The sequence below is a fragment of the Pinus tabuliformis genome, chromosome 8 (genome assembly GCF_031772625.1).
Source record: "Pinus tabuliformis cultivar Carrire ecotype Pingquan chromosome 8, CPIR1, whole genome shotgun sequence".
In the NCBI taxonomy this organism is placed as follows: Eukaryota; Viridiplantae; Streptophyta; class Pinopsida; order Pinales; family Pinaceae; genus Pinus; species Pinus tabuliformis.
In genome coordinates, this window is record NC_142294.1 from 1460047663 (window position 1) to 1460062249 (window position 14587).

Here is a 14587-nt window from a genome sequence, read left to right on the forward strand (position 1 = left end):
AAGCTTCCAAGGCACCCTTATGTGGCCTCCAATGCTCAAAGTCGAATTCCCTTCAAATGATATTTGGATAAAGGTCAAAGAAGGATATGGGTCCTATTTGGATTGTAACTCTATGTGGTGTCTCATCATTTCTTATTTGGATTAGAACTCTATGAGACACTTAAGGGATATGTGTCACATTATGAGCTATTTGGTTGTAACTATATGAGATTTTAGTGGATCCTCATTAAATAGGGTAGCTTCTTATGTTTTTGTATAAATAGGAGAGTCTTTTCCTTTGAAGGCATGTGTAAAGTTGGAGAAATGCTCATGTTTTTAATAGAGAATTTGGAGCTTATACTTGGAGATTTGAAAATTTAGTTTTGCTTGCATATGGAGCTTCTTCACTTTCCATCCTCATACACCATTGGAATGACCATCTAATGATTGTGAGATTTAATTGCTTTTATAGATTAAAGTTCATTTTCTTTCTTAGTATTAGTTTTAGAATGACTATGTAATCTTTGCTTTTCTAAAAACATTTCAGTAGGGAATATTTATGTATTTTCTAATTGGATTAAGTTTGAGGCAAGGGCTCATAGTTATTTAGTTTCCTTTCATGTTCTGTTATTTACTTTCTAAGGTCAAACCATTAATTTATTGTATAATTGAATAAAGGATTAGGCCAAGAAGGTGACTTCAAATTGGGTGATTGAATGTTTAACCTATGCAATCATTGAGCTTTACTTTTTCATGCTTTTATATTTTCTTTTAAGATCCTCGTTTAATTGCATTAACTGATATTCCTAAAGATCATTCTAAGAAATTGATTTAATCATATTTCAAAATTGAATGGTTGAAAATTTGATACATGCAATTACTGAGTTATTTTCTGCACACTTTACTTGCTTTTCTAGGACATTAGAAGTTAAGGTATAGATAGTTGCTTACACATCATCTCAAGAAGGTAACACTTCATAATTGAATGTTGGAGTAACTAAGCATACATTAATTGTATTTGAATTCACAAGATTAGTTGAATTTCAATTTCATTATTTGATTTCATAGATTAGATGAATTGGTTTTCATTATTTTGTAGTTAGATTGAACTAAGCTGAAAGACAATTTCTAGCACACACAGTGCACGCATGCTTCAGAAGTTTACGAAACCCCCGGGTTGACAAATTAAATGATAGGAAATCACTTTGCCCCAACACATGGTATTCATGCAAACTATTTATTTTTTAATAGAGTTCCCTGAGTCCTAGTTAGGCTTCACCAAAACAAACTTCATCGAATTCAAAAAAACATATTCATGACCCAATTAGTGACTCAATAACATAGGTAAGTTCTATGCTTGTTTATTTTCTTATTTAATATTATCTTCTTATTTTGTGGAATCTCACTGGAATTTGTTTATTGGCAAGGTCTACCACAATTATTACCTTCAAGTACAAAGTTGAAGGTAAAAAAATGTTTACTTACATATTTTAATGATCAAGTGAAGGTTTCAAAGGGTTACTTAGAAAGATTGAACCAGTCTTTGTCATGCCCAATGGAGAATAATTAAGAGAAGGATATTATTTTGTGTGTTAATAATCAATTTTGGTTGATCTTGATTATGAAATCAAGATTACGTGTAAAATGCAATAATTTAGTAGATGCATTTAACACTTTTATATGTCGGAAGAGAAATGACAGTCAATTGATCAGTGATTGAGAGAAATGACTTGGGAAATTACTATCCCACCCATTGATTATGATATTAACAACTCTTCTTCAAGAGGAGCAAGGGATGACAAGATCTAAAGTTAAGTTTTAATATTCTTATTAACTATGGATTGAGTTCATTTGTAACTATGATTGAATTGATGGAGTTCATTTAAAACTGTAAAATTGAATTTGTATGGAACATTGAGACTTTGAAAATAATTGCAAGTGTTGAAACCTTAATTTATTCCTATGAACTTAGACGCATTTTTGGACATTATAAGACCATATTGTTTCCCTTTGAAATAAAATACGTGGAGGATATTAGGGGGAATGTGACTTTCCATAAAATTTAGATCAGATTTAGGGACCTTATGGCTCTTTTCCTTGGACCCTAGTAGTGTTTGGAGGCTGTATTTGGAGGTGTTAGAAAAAAAAACCTAATATGACTAAGAAGATTAGTGTTGGAGCACTTATGGGTTGGGAGAAAGGTTTATGGGTTCTAGGAGTTAAGGGGTTTAAGGGTTTATGAGTTAGGGGTAAAGGGTTAGGTCCTAGGGGATTTAGGGGTTAGGGGGTTGAGGCCTAGGGGACTTATGGGTTATAATTTAATAGCTTAGTGGTTAAGGGATTCAAGGGTTAAGGGTTAAGAACTAAGGGCTTAGGGGTCAGACTTAAGTGCTTAAGGGTTATGGGATTTATGCGTCAATAGGTTTAGGGGTTAGGGTCTTAGGGATTTAGGGGTTAGGTGTTAAGGGTTAAGGGTCAGGGTTTAAGAGGATATAGGGTTAAGGCTTAGGGGGATTCAAGGATTCTATGTTAGGGGTTAGGGGTAAAGGGTTCAATGACTTAGGGTTTACGGGATCAAGGGGTTAATTCATTATGGGTTATGTGTATGGTTTAAGGGGTTATGGATTTCGAGTTAAGGGGATATAGAATTTAGTTGTTATGGGTCATGATGAAGGGTCCCCTAATCCCCTTATCACAACTATTGGTAATTCACCTATCAATTTCTCTCGTTTACTTCCCTCTAGAACCCCTCGCCCCTATGGAATGAGGTCCTAAGGCTCCTTCTCATTCTCTAATGCTATGATTATAGATCTCAGTAAACCATGATCGAAACTCTCACTTATGCCCATCCATGCAACCCTCATGTTCCCTTGCTCTGTTAAATACACAAAAATATTATCATCCCAAAAAATTCATGAGAATTGAATAATTGGAGGTGGTTATTTAATAACAACCTCTAAAAGTCTAATTCTAATTACTTTTTCTTGGGGAGTGGGGTTGTCAAAATATGCCTCCAAAAGTTACATTCTCATGACTTTTAAGGGTGGTTAAGAGATTCTAAGTTAGGGGTTAGTGATTAATGGGTTAGTGTCTTAGGGTTTAAGGGATCAAGGGGTTAATGGATTATGAGTGTAGGGGTTAATGGATCATTGCTTGGGGAATAAGGGGACAGGTAATTTAGTGGTTATAGGTTAAGGGGTAACGAGTTGTAATAATAGGTCCCCTAATCCTCTTATCACAACTATTGGGGGTTCCCCTTATCAATTTCCCTTATTTCCTTCCCTTTATTCCCCCTAGCCATTATGCCATGAGGTCCTAAGGCCCCTTCTCATTCTCTAATGCTAGGATTATAGATTTTAGTAAACCATGCCTAAACCTCTTAATTCTACCCATCCATGCTACATTTATGTCTGCTTTCCCCATTCAATACAACAAAAGATTTCCATCCCCAAAATTCATCACAATTGAACATTTAGAGGTGGTCATTTAACAACCACTTATCAAGGTTTAATTATAATCAATTTTGGTGGGTGGTTGTCAAAAAATGCCTCCAAAAGTTATATTGTCGTGTCTTTAAGGGGGTTTGTCAAACAACCCCCTTTAAAAGTCACAATAATTCAAAATTTGGAGGTGGTTTTGGAAACCTCCCATCCCAAAACAAAAATTCTTGAGAAATTAACCTTTAGAAGTAGTCACTAAATGACCACCTCCAAATGTTCAATTCTCATGACTTTTTTTTTAGCATGGTTTTCAAAAACCACATCCAAAAGTCAAATTCTCATGAATTTTAGGGGGGTTGTCAAAAAAACACCATGAAAAATGTATTTTGGCGCAGTTATTTTTAACCCCTTAAAAGCAAAAGTCACGAGAAAAAACTTTTAGAGGCGATTGTAAGAAAACACCTGCCACAAAAAAAGTTAATTTTTCATGATTTTTGGGGTGATCTGAATTGGAAATGGAATCCACCAATGATTTTGAGTTTGTAAAAGGATAGAGGGATCCACCACAATGTCACTATAACTATTTTTCTTTATTTCAGTAGACATTCTTTGGGTGTTTTCTTCTTCTCTCTCCATGTTCAAGTTTCTCAAATTTTAACCCTAAGATCTAGATCAATGGTCTCAAATAAATTCTTTTCTAGTAGACATTCTATCACATCCTGAAATGTGATGAGATCTCAAGTAAAAGATATGAAAAAGTTTCTTCTCACTTATATGGACAATCGTTTTTAGCATCCACTATTGGGCGAACATCTCTCTCAGAAGACCATGGTCAACAACAAACCATAGATTTTTGTGATTACACTACATCACATGGAGTTTCTCAACACATGATATCTACACGGGTCTGAAAGCTCCATTCCCCTCTCCCCTCAGTGGCTGCTTCCAAATATTGGGGAGAATAAATTTTCAACAACTACAGGAAATCCACCTATTAAATACAAACCTAGACATGGCAATCCTAGTTATTTCATAGTTATTTGATTTTGGGGAATGGGGATGAGACTGTTGGTGTAAAGAAGATGAATCAAACTGAAAACCTATGAATGAAGGTCAACAATGTGAAGGGGGTAATAATGATGAATAATAGAGGGGATTCTTAATATTCATTCCCAAATGAATTGTTAGAGCATGTGTTGTTTGTGAATTCGATCAAGGATGGGTGCATGGTTTTGCTAGTATGTAAGGCCTAGAGCTACTAGAAGATCTTCAGTTGAAGCAATTATTCCATCTTGTCAGTGATCTTAGTGAGGAACTTCCATAAGATAACAATAATAACTCTCAAGGGGGATCCACAGTTGTTGAATTTAAACCTCGTTCCTCTCAACTGGGGGCGTAAATTCACCCCTTACTCTTGGTCACACGTACAACCTATCCATGGATTTGGGAGATCAATCTTAAAAGCATGATTGTCATTGATGAAAGCCTTGAGTTCATAATGCATTCTTCTCTCAATTTCCATGCTCTCTCGCTCATGAATTGTGATGGCTTAAACACTGATATCCTAACAGTCATCGCAACCCATTGCAGGAAGATGAAAAAGTTGGACCTACATGAGAGTGAGGTGGTTGTTCAAGGCGATTACTAGCTAAGTTATTTTCTAAAAATTTGTGTTTCTCTACTTTGACTTAATTTTACTTGTATAAAAATGAGGTGAATTTTGATGCCCTTGAGAGGCTGGTGGTTAGATGTACTACTCTAAGGAGTTTGAAACTAAATAAAACTCTTTCTTTAGAACAATTGAAGTGACTTCTTGTAATATCTCCTTAGCTGATGGAGTTGGGTACATACTCATTTTTTCAAGAGTTCAATTGGAAGAATTTATATATTTGGAAGAATCTTTTAACAACTATAAGGAACTTGGAACTTTGTCAAGGATGTGGAAAGTAAAACTTATGTATCTTCCTACTTTGTATTATGTGTGCTCAAACTTGAATTTTTTTAATTGAAGCTATGCTAATATACGAAGTATGGAGGGGGTCTGGCTTGCTTTTAATTGTCATCGCCTATTATGGATTTGGGTTCTTGATATTGCTAGAGACAAGGGATCAGAAACTTTATTATCAAGTTGTAAAAACCTGAGAGAATTATAGGTTTTTCCAATGGATCCATTTGTGTAGGATCGATTTAGTGTCACACAAAAGGCATCCTTGCAATATCTCCAGTGTTGAAAATGGCAACAAGAAATGCTAAAAATAGCACTGTTATAAATAGCAGTTTGGGTACCAGTGTTGGACATAGCAGTAAGGAATGAAAAATGGAAGTGCTAAAAATAGCATTGCTATAAATAGAATTTCAGGATGGATTCCAATTTTAGTTAGTCATTGAACTATAATTGAGAAGTAAAATTCGAATTTGATCTTAGTAGTTGTTTGTAAAATAATTAATTAATTCATCTTGAGTTAATTAGTTGTATAAAATCAAACATGAAGCCTATGTGAAGACATGCAACCGTTTCTCCATTGATTGAGGAATTTATCCCTTAGTTAAAGAGATAAGGATGAGTTGTAATTAGTTAGGTCAGCTAACTGAGTTAAGTCTAGTTAGATTAGTTCAAATAGTTTGTTGAATTAATTGTGAATTCAATTAGTTAATGCTTGCATGCATGTAATTACTGCTCTCTAGATAACTGAATATTCTCTCATAAATAACTCATGCATGTCAGTTCAGTCAGAGACCCGGTTGAGATCAGAGGAAGGGATAGTGTACTATCAATTGGAGGAATTTTCCTATATAGGAAACGCATCCATGCAGAAAGAATTATCTCCTTCAGGATTGCACAGTTACTATTGAGTTTAATGTGTTGTGTGAGAGGTAAATTCACACAGGTGGCAGCATTGGACCTCAATAGAAACTGCGCAAGTAAATAGGAGGCTTGGAGGGCAGAGGAGAAGGTTTGTGAGAAGCCTTTGACTATCTATGAGTAGCAGAGGGATTTTACTGAGAGCTGGATAGCTTGTGAACTAAAGCTTTTTGTAATCCGAACATATTTCCACTTGTATGATAATACAAAGATCGGGGTTTTTAGCTAAGGCTTTCCCCAGAGTATTCTTCTGTGTTCATGTGTGTATGATTTCTTCTTATTTGTTATATGTGTTCTGATTGATCTAGCTCAAATTGATTAAGCTTCCACAAATTTTGATTGTAGAAGTAGATCTAGATTTTGCTTTAGTATATTGCATTATCAGGTGATCTATAGTGGGAATTTCTACATCAAGGATGTCCTAATCATAGTTATGTTTCGTAATTTTGTAGGAAAATGAAAAATGCAACAATTATTATAGTCGCTCAAAATTTCCCTAGGTTAACACATTCCTACCTTTGTATCATGAATCCATACCAGTCATATCATTTGAAAAATGAACCTATGGATGAGGCTTTTGGAGTAATTCTAAACATTTGTAATAAATTACAACGATTAGCACTATCAGGATTTGTTACTAATTAGGATTTTTAGTACATTAGTCTTTATGTAAAGAATTTATTAACCTTGTCTGTGGCATTTGGTGGAAGTAGTGATTTGGGCATGGAATGTGTATTGCGGGGATGTCCAAAGCTTCAAAATATTGAGATAAGAGACAATCCATTTGGAAATGTTTCCCTCTTATCATATCTTGAATGCTATGAAGCCATGCATTCATTATTGATGTCTTCCTGTAAGGTTACAATGAGTAGTTGTAGGTACCTTGTCATAACTAGCCCAATATTAATGTGCCGCTAATAAAGGGAAACAATGAAGATTAAAATGACATAGACAATTTTTTTTTGCATCAAACTAATGAACTTTTCTGATGCAAGTAGTTCATTATGGATGTATTCATTAATCACCGCATCTTCCACATGAGACTCTTTATTTTACAACCATCAGAGGTGGGATTCAAGGATATCTTATTGTTCTACTTGAAGGAGAAGGATGAGCAGGCCATGAATCAATTTCCAATTGATAATGCTATAGAAAAGATAAAATCATCAATTAAGGATGGGAAGTTTGGCAAGAAGTCATCAAATGTTTATGATGGCAATGGAAACAATGGAAATTGTACATAGGAGGTGTATGGTATTTTTTGGGTATTAGGCTCAAAACTTACTAGCATTGCATGTCCACCTAAATCATCCTCCTTAAGCTAACCAACGATAATTGGAATCCTTCGAGCATCATACTTCTTGATACATTATCTTTTTTCAATCGATATCAAGCATGTTGGAGCTTTGTATTGTACCTTTCTAGATAGGCATTTGGTAGCTAGGGGTGCCCATGATGATTGGGCTATCCGTGCTAACTATCTTGAAGCATACTTATGGCTACAACAAAATGTCCCTCTTGATACCAAGGTAATGTCATGGTGGGACTATCAAATCAAAATAATGGGAATCAAAAATTTGAAACTTGAATACTTGGAGGAATCCTTTACAACATCTCATTGGATAGTTAAAAATTGCAAAGATATGCCACTAGATTTCCACCAGGCAGAACAACAAGTGAACTATCTCAAGGTCCATTTGGTATGTCATGTATTTTCAGTCTCATAGTTAGCACACAAGCATTACAGGGTATCTTTATCCTTGGACCCTTTTTTATCATGGCTATGGGTCAACCACATAGTAAACCCATGCCACTGAAGTCCATTCGCTAGGCCGCACATTGTCAACATCACAGTTGGCCCACATGCATTATAGGATATCTCTATCATTAGATCTTCATTCATCATGGTTATGGGTCAACCACACAAAACCCTTGTCTTCAACAACACTTGGTTTGGTTTATCCACAAGCCCATAATTATGGGAAAACCACACAAAACCCTTCTCCTCATTGGCTCATATTCAACAAATGTTTCTGAGGGGGGAGCTTGATGCAATGGGGACCATTACTCCATAAGGGGGCAGGAGTGATATCAATTGGAAGTGGAATCCACCTAGGGTATTTACGCATGCTATCGACCCATGGTATTGTAACTCATGAAGGCTATAAATAATAAGTCTCACTTTGTAAAAGTACAAAGCGATCGACCACAATAAAACTGTAACTATTTTTATTTATTTTAATAAAGAGTTTCTTTGGGTGTTTTGTTCTTTTGTCTTTGCCTTTAATTTTCTTAGATATTGACACTAAGATTTGGGTCACAGGGCATTGGGGGGAGGGGAGGGGGTTTATAAATCACCATGAAAAATATATTTAGGAGAATTCCCCCACATTAACCCCCCCCCCCCGCCTACCCCACCCAAAACAACAAAACTATTATGAGAAAACACTTTTAGAGATGATTGATAGGACCCTGCCCCACTAAAAAAATTAAATTATGAGAAATAACTTTTACATGCAATTGTTAGGACCCCCCTTCCCCCCCACCAAAGTTCACTTTTCATGATTTTTTAGGGTTTTTTCCAAAAAATTCCATGAAAAATATATTTTGGGGAAATAGTTTAAGAAACACCTCCAAAAGTCATCAGAAAATAATTTTAGAGGGAGTTGGTAGAAAACCCCCTAAAAAATTTACATTTTCATGACTTTCAGGGGGGGCGGGGTGGGGGGGGGGGGGGGGGGGTGGGTTTTTTAAAAAAATGCCCCTAAATTCCTAAAAATACTTTTAGAGGCAGTTTTGGCAAGACTACAACAAGGAAAACTAGCCTTAAAGGCCTTTTTTGTAGTAATGTAGGTTCCAATATGTGCCAAGTGCCAAGTGTTAGTGAATTCTAAGTGCCAAATATTCCTTTATTACTTCTCTCCTACTTTTGAATAATTGATCTCAAATAAGTTTAATCTTAAACCATGCAAAATCATACCAGGGAATATTAACACATGCCATACATGGTGACTTATTAAGTGGCAACATGTGCCAAGCACCGATGTGTGTCAGGGAGTGTTATAAATGCTATGGAGTGATAGGACATGTTAAAGAGTGCTAAGGTGTGCCAAGGAGTGCTAATGCATACCAAGGAGTGTCTGGGAGTACCAAGGAGTGTCAACGAGTGTTAGGCATGCCAAGGAGGGAGTGATAAGGTATGTTAGGTAGTGGTAAATCATGATAGGGAATACATGGAATGTTAAGAAGTGCCAGTGTATGTTAGGGAGCTCCAAGGTGTGCTAACATGTGTCAATTAGTGCCAATACATGCTAGGTTCTAAGGAATGCCAGGATGTGTTAGGTGCCAAGGTGTGCCAACATGTGTCAAGGAGTGTCAAGGCAACAAAAAGGAGAATCGAGCTAAAATGCAAGGAAATGAACACATAAGAGGTTTAGTAAGTTAGGAATTTACCTTTTTCAAAAGGGACATGCTAGGAACACTAACAATATGTTCCAATACATGCCAAGTTCCAATGTGTGTCAAGTGCAAATTTATGTCAATGCATGCCAATGTATTCCATGGCATGGTAGGGACTACAAGGCATGTCAACACATGATTGGGGAGTGTTATGTTGTTTTGGGGCATTCCAACATGTGCTTAGGAATCCTAGTCATCGAAAGATGTTCTAGGTACAAAGATGTTCCAGGACATGTGGGGTGCCAAGGAATGTTAGTGTGTTCCAAATCATGTCATGGTGTGCTAGGAGTGTTGAGGAGTGCTAGGTCTCTCTCATTAATAGAATTGACCAATATTTATTATGTATTGAATAATATGGTTCCTTCACACAATACTGGAACTTCATCTAAAGGGAATTTTCTATATAATAAACCTAACAGAGATGAATCATGTGTTGACTCAGGAAAAATATATTCTCATTACTTGAGCGAAATGATAAACACTAATTACTTCTTAACAAATTAATTGACTCTAACCACTGTGGTCTTTGACACATAATGAAAAAGACTCCATAAAATGGTCTTAAATTATTATATTTTAATAAAAAATATAGCAACAGTCACATAGCGTCATCAAAAACTCATTGTAATGATCAATGATCATGAACATTTTTTTACTGTCACCACAAGTAATGAAAAAGAGCATTGGTGAGGGCCAATAAAACATTGTCACTAGAAGTGTCACCAAAGAGAGAACTAGTGATGGGTCTTTAACAACCTTCACCAAAAGTGTCATTGAAAATATCTTGGTGACAAACCTTAAAGGACCATCACTATATGCAATTACAACAATGTTTCTTTAAGGACCCTCAATATATACAACATTGGTGACGAACCTTAAAGGTATTTCATAGGCATGACCATCACCAATGACCTTTCTTTCTGTAGTGTATGTGAGATCAACAACTAGAAACTAAATCAAATTGATTGTTTGAACCAAGTTTTCCTAAACACAATGATTTTCAAATTTATTTCCCATTACATCTTTGCACATAGTAGGGAGAAGCATGCTAAAAATTGATCACACTAAAAATTATTAGGAAATTCAACCATTCTTTCATTGCATCTGTAATGAAATTTGCATTCAATTATTTCCCCCCAGGTAAATTATATTTGCACTGAGTTGACATATGAAAGAGTTCATTGGATCAAAATAAGACTACTTGCATGCTCATTTAGACTGCAATTGTGATTTCTCATAATAGAGGCAACTGCTAATGCCAAAGTGGAGATCTACAAGGATGTTCCCTATCACACCATGTTCACAAACTATATATACATCATATCCTATCATTTTCTGATATAATGCAAGCACTTTGAATTACTTTCTGCATGGCCTAAAAGGTGATCCATCTCCTTAGATTGCTTGGACCAGATAAAAGGATCACTTTTTCACCAATATAAATGTGCTCAAGGGGAAAAACATACCACCATCATACTAGATCAAAAGTAACTCAACTCCTTATACGACTGGTCAATCAAAACAATAATGAAATACACAATTGAACCAAATGAGAACAGATTGGAATCTATATACTCATGTATAAGATCATAAGAAAACATTCAAATAGACTATAACACCTTCATGGAAAACATGAAATGATATAATAGGACCAAGAAAAAACATTTACACTAAGATAGTAAAATGATAAGGAAATATTTCTTTTCTCTCATGAGCTCCCCTTAAACTCATGCATTTTCTACTACTTGCTCCCCCTAAGACTAAGTTGGCTTCAATTTTTCATTGAGGACCCTTGGTGATCCTTCTTCTTCTAAACCCTGATATGTTTCTTTTATGTCTAAAGTTCTCTTTCACACTTTCATTTCAATCTACCCTGAACAAGCTTCTCTTTTTGACTTGATCACTGAAAATAACTAGGCAACTTTCAATATTTGGCCATATGGTCATCATTATCACATGTAAAACATCTTATGTGACCATGGAATTGTGGAAAAGGCTCATCTATTTTGTTGATATTCCTTCTATTATTTTTCTTCTTTGCATAGGTCCTATGTTCAATAGCCTTATGCCCAAAACAATTACATAAGTAATAATAACCATAAAATGAATTTTTATACCTGATCATTCACAATTATCTTCCTTGATTTCTATTTTGAGAAGGCTTCTTTTCGTGTTTCAACTTCAACTGCCTATTCTACTTATAAAAATTGATCATTCTACATTCATGATTAGCTACTATATGTTAAGAACTATGGCTAGTGAAGCACTTGATACCTTCAAACAATGAATTGAAAGGTCTTTTAGCTCAAAATTCATTTCTTCAACTTTTTCTTGGCTAGTAATAAAATTACTAGCCTCCTTTCTTACTCGAGTCAATTTTTTAAAGTCCTTTTGAATGTTTCCTTTAAACAAGATTCTCCTTCTACATGATTATTGTTCTTCTCTAAATCATTTCTCATTTTAAACACCTCAAATTCTAATCTTTCACATTCATTTTACTTTTATTTAAATTGGTTGCTCATTCCTTCTTCAATCCTCATTCCTTATTTTATTCAAGTTTTCAAACTAATACTTTCTTCCTTAAAAGCTTGTTCTCTTTCTTTAAGTATCTGAATAAGCTTATTCAAATCTCTATTTTTTGTTGAGAGCTTTTGTATTTCAGTTAATGCATAACTAAGTTGAGCTTGATCTCAAACTGATATTGCTTCTTAAAAATCAGCCACTTTGATGCTAGGATAACAGATCTCATTTGGATGATCACTTTCCTTCCGAGGGGCATTTTTGTTCTCCTTCCTTTTCTTTTCCTTTTCTCCACTAGTTCTAGTGGTTTCTCCTTCATGTAGGGCCTGCAACTTTTCCCAAATCTCCTTTACAGACTTGATATCCATGACTTTCTCAAGATCCAGATTATGAATATTGTCATAAATTTCAAACTTAGCTTGGGAATTCCCTTGTTGAACTTATTTTGAAGGGGGTTATTCACCATAAAATGAATTTTTATACCTAATCATTCATAATTATCTTCCTTGATTTCTATTTTGAGAAGGCTTCTTTTCTTGCTTCAACTTCAACTGCCTATTCTACTTATAAAAATTGATCATTCTACATTCATGATTAGCTACTATATGTTAAGAACAATGGCTAGTGAAGCACTTGATACCTTCAAACAATGAATTGAAAGGTATTTTAGCTCAGAATTCATTTCTTCAACTTTTTCTTGTCTAGTAATAAAATTACTAACCTCCTTTCTTACTGGAGTCAATTTTTTAAAGTCCTTTTGAATGTTTTCTCTAAACAAGATTCTCCTTCTACATGATCATTATTCTTCTCTAAATCGTTTCTCATTTTAACCACCTCAAATTCTAATCTTTCACATTCATTTTACTTTTATTTAAATTTCTTGCTCATTCCTTCTTCAATCCTCATTCCTTATTTTATTCAAGTTTCCAAACTAATACTTTCTTCCTTAAAAGCTTGTTCTCTTTCTTTAAGTATCTAAATAAGCTTATTCAGATCTCAATTTTTCGTTGAGAGCTTTTGTATTTCAGTTAATGCATAACTAAGTTGAGCTTGATCTCAAACCAATATTGCTTCTTGAAAATCAACCACTTTGATGCTAGGATAGCAGATCTCATTTGGATGATCACTTTCCTTTCGAGGGGCATTTTTTTTCTCCTTCCTTTTCTTTTCCTTTTCTCCACTAGTTCTAGTGGTTTCTCCTTCATGCAGGGCCTGCAACTTTTCCCAAATCTCCTTTACAGACTTGATATCCATGACTTTCTCAAGATCCAGATTATAAATATTGTCATAAATTTCAAACTTAACTTGGGAATTCCCTTATTGAACTTATTTTGAAGGGGGTTACTCACCATAAAATGAATTTTTATACCTGATCATTCACAATTATATTCCTTGATTTCTAGTTTGAGAAGGCTTCTTTTCGTGCTTCAACTTCAATTGCTTATTCTACTTATAGAAATTGATCATTCTACACTCATGATTAGCTACTATATGTTAAGAACAATGGCTAGTGAAGCACTTGATACCTTCAAACAATGAATTGAAAGGTCTTTTAGCTCAGAATTCATTTCTTCAACTTTTTCTTGGCTAATAATAAAATTACTAGCCTCCTTTCTTACTGGAGTCAATTTTTTAAAGTCCTTTTGAATGTTTCCTTTAAACAAGATTCTCCTTTTACATGATTATTATTCTTATCTAAATTGTTTCTCAATTTAACCACCTCAAATTATAATCTTTCACATTCATTTTACTTTTATTTAAATTGCTTGCTCATTCCTTCTTCAATCCTCATTCCTTATTTTATTCAAGTTTTCAAACTAATACTTTCTTCCTTAAAATCTTGTTCTCTTTATTTAAGTATCTAAATAAGCTTATTCAGATCTCTAGTTCTCCACTAGTTCTAGTGGTTTCTCCTTCATGTAGGGCCTGCAACTTTTCCCAAATCTCCTTTATAGACTTGATATCCATGACTTTCTCAAGATCCAGATTATGAATATTGTCATAAATTTCAAACTTAGCTTGGGAATTCCCTTGTTGAACTTATTTTGAAGGGGGTTATTCACCATTACCATTCATAACTACATTCAAACATTCAGATCCAAGTGCAGATAAGTGGGATTTCAACTTCTCTCTCCATTCCTAAAAATTTGCAGGACTAACCAACAACACACTATGATAACCCATGATTCACCCAAATCCATCTTTTAGTTATTAAGCTACAACAAAGGAACTGGCTCTGATAAAAATTGTTGGAAACTTAGTAATATTGAGGGTCAGGGGGGAGGGGGTGGTGAATTAGTATAATGTTGATACAAACAATTTAACA

At 34.8% G+C, this 14587-nt stretch overlaps 1 pseudogene; it reads left to right on the top strand.

The window, feature by feature from the left end:
• The first annotated feature begins 4555 nt into the window (after positions 1-4555).
• Positions 4556-7271, top strand: LOC149241286 (protein TRANSPORT INHIBITOR RESPONSE 1 pseudogene; annotated as a pseudogene).
• Positions 7272-14587: the final 7316 nt, after the last annotated feature.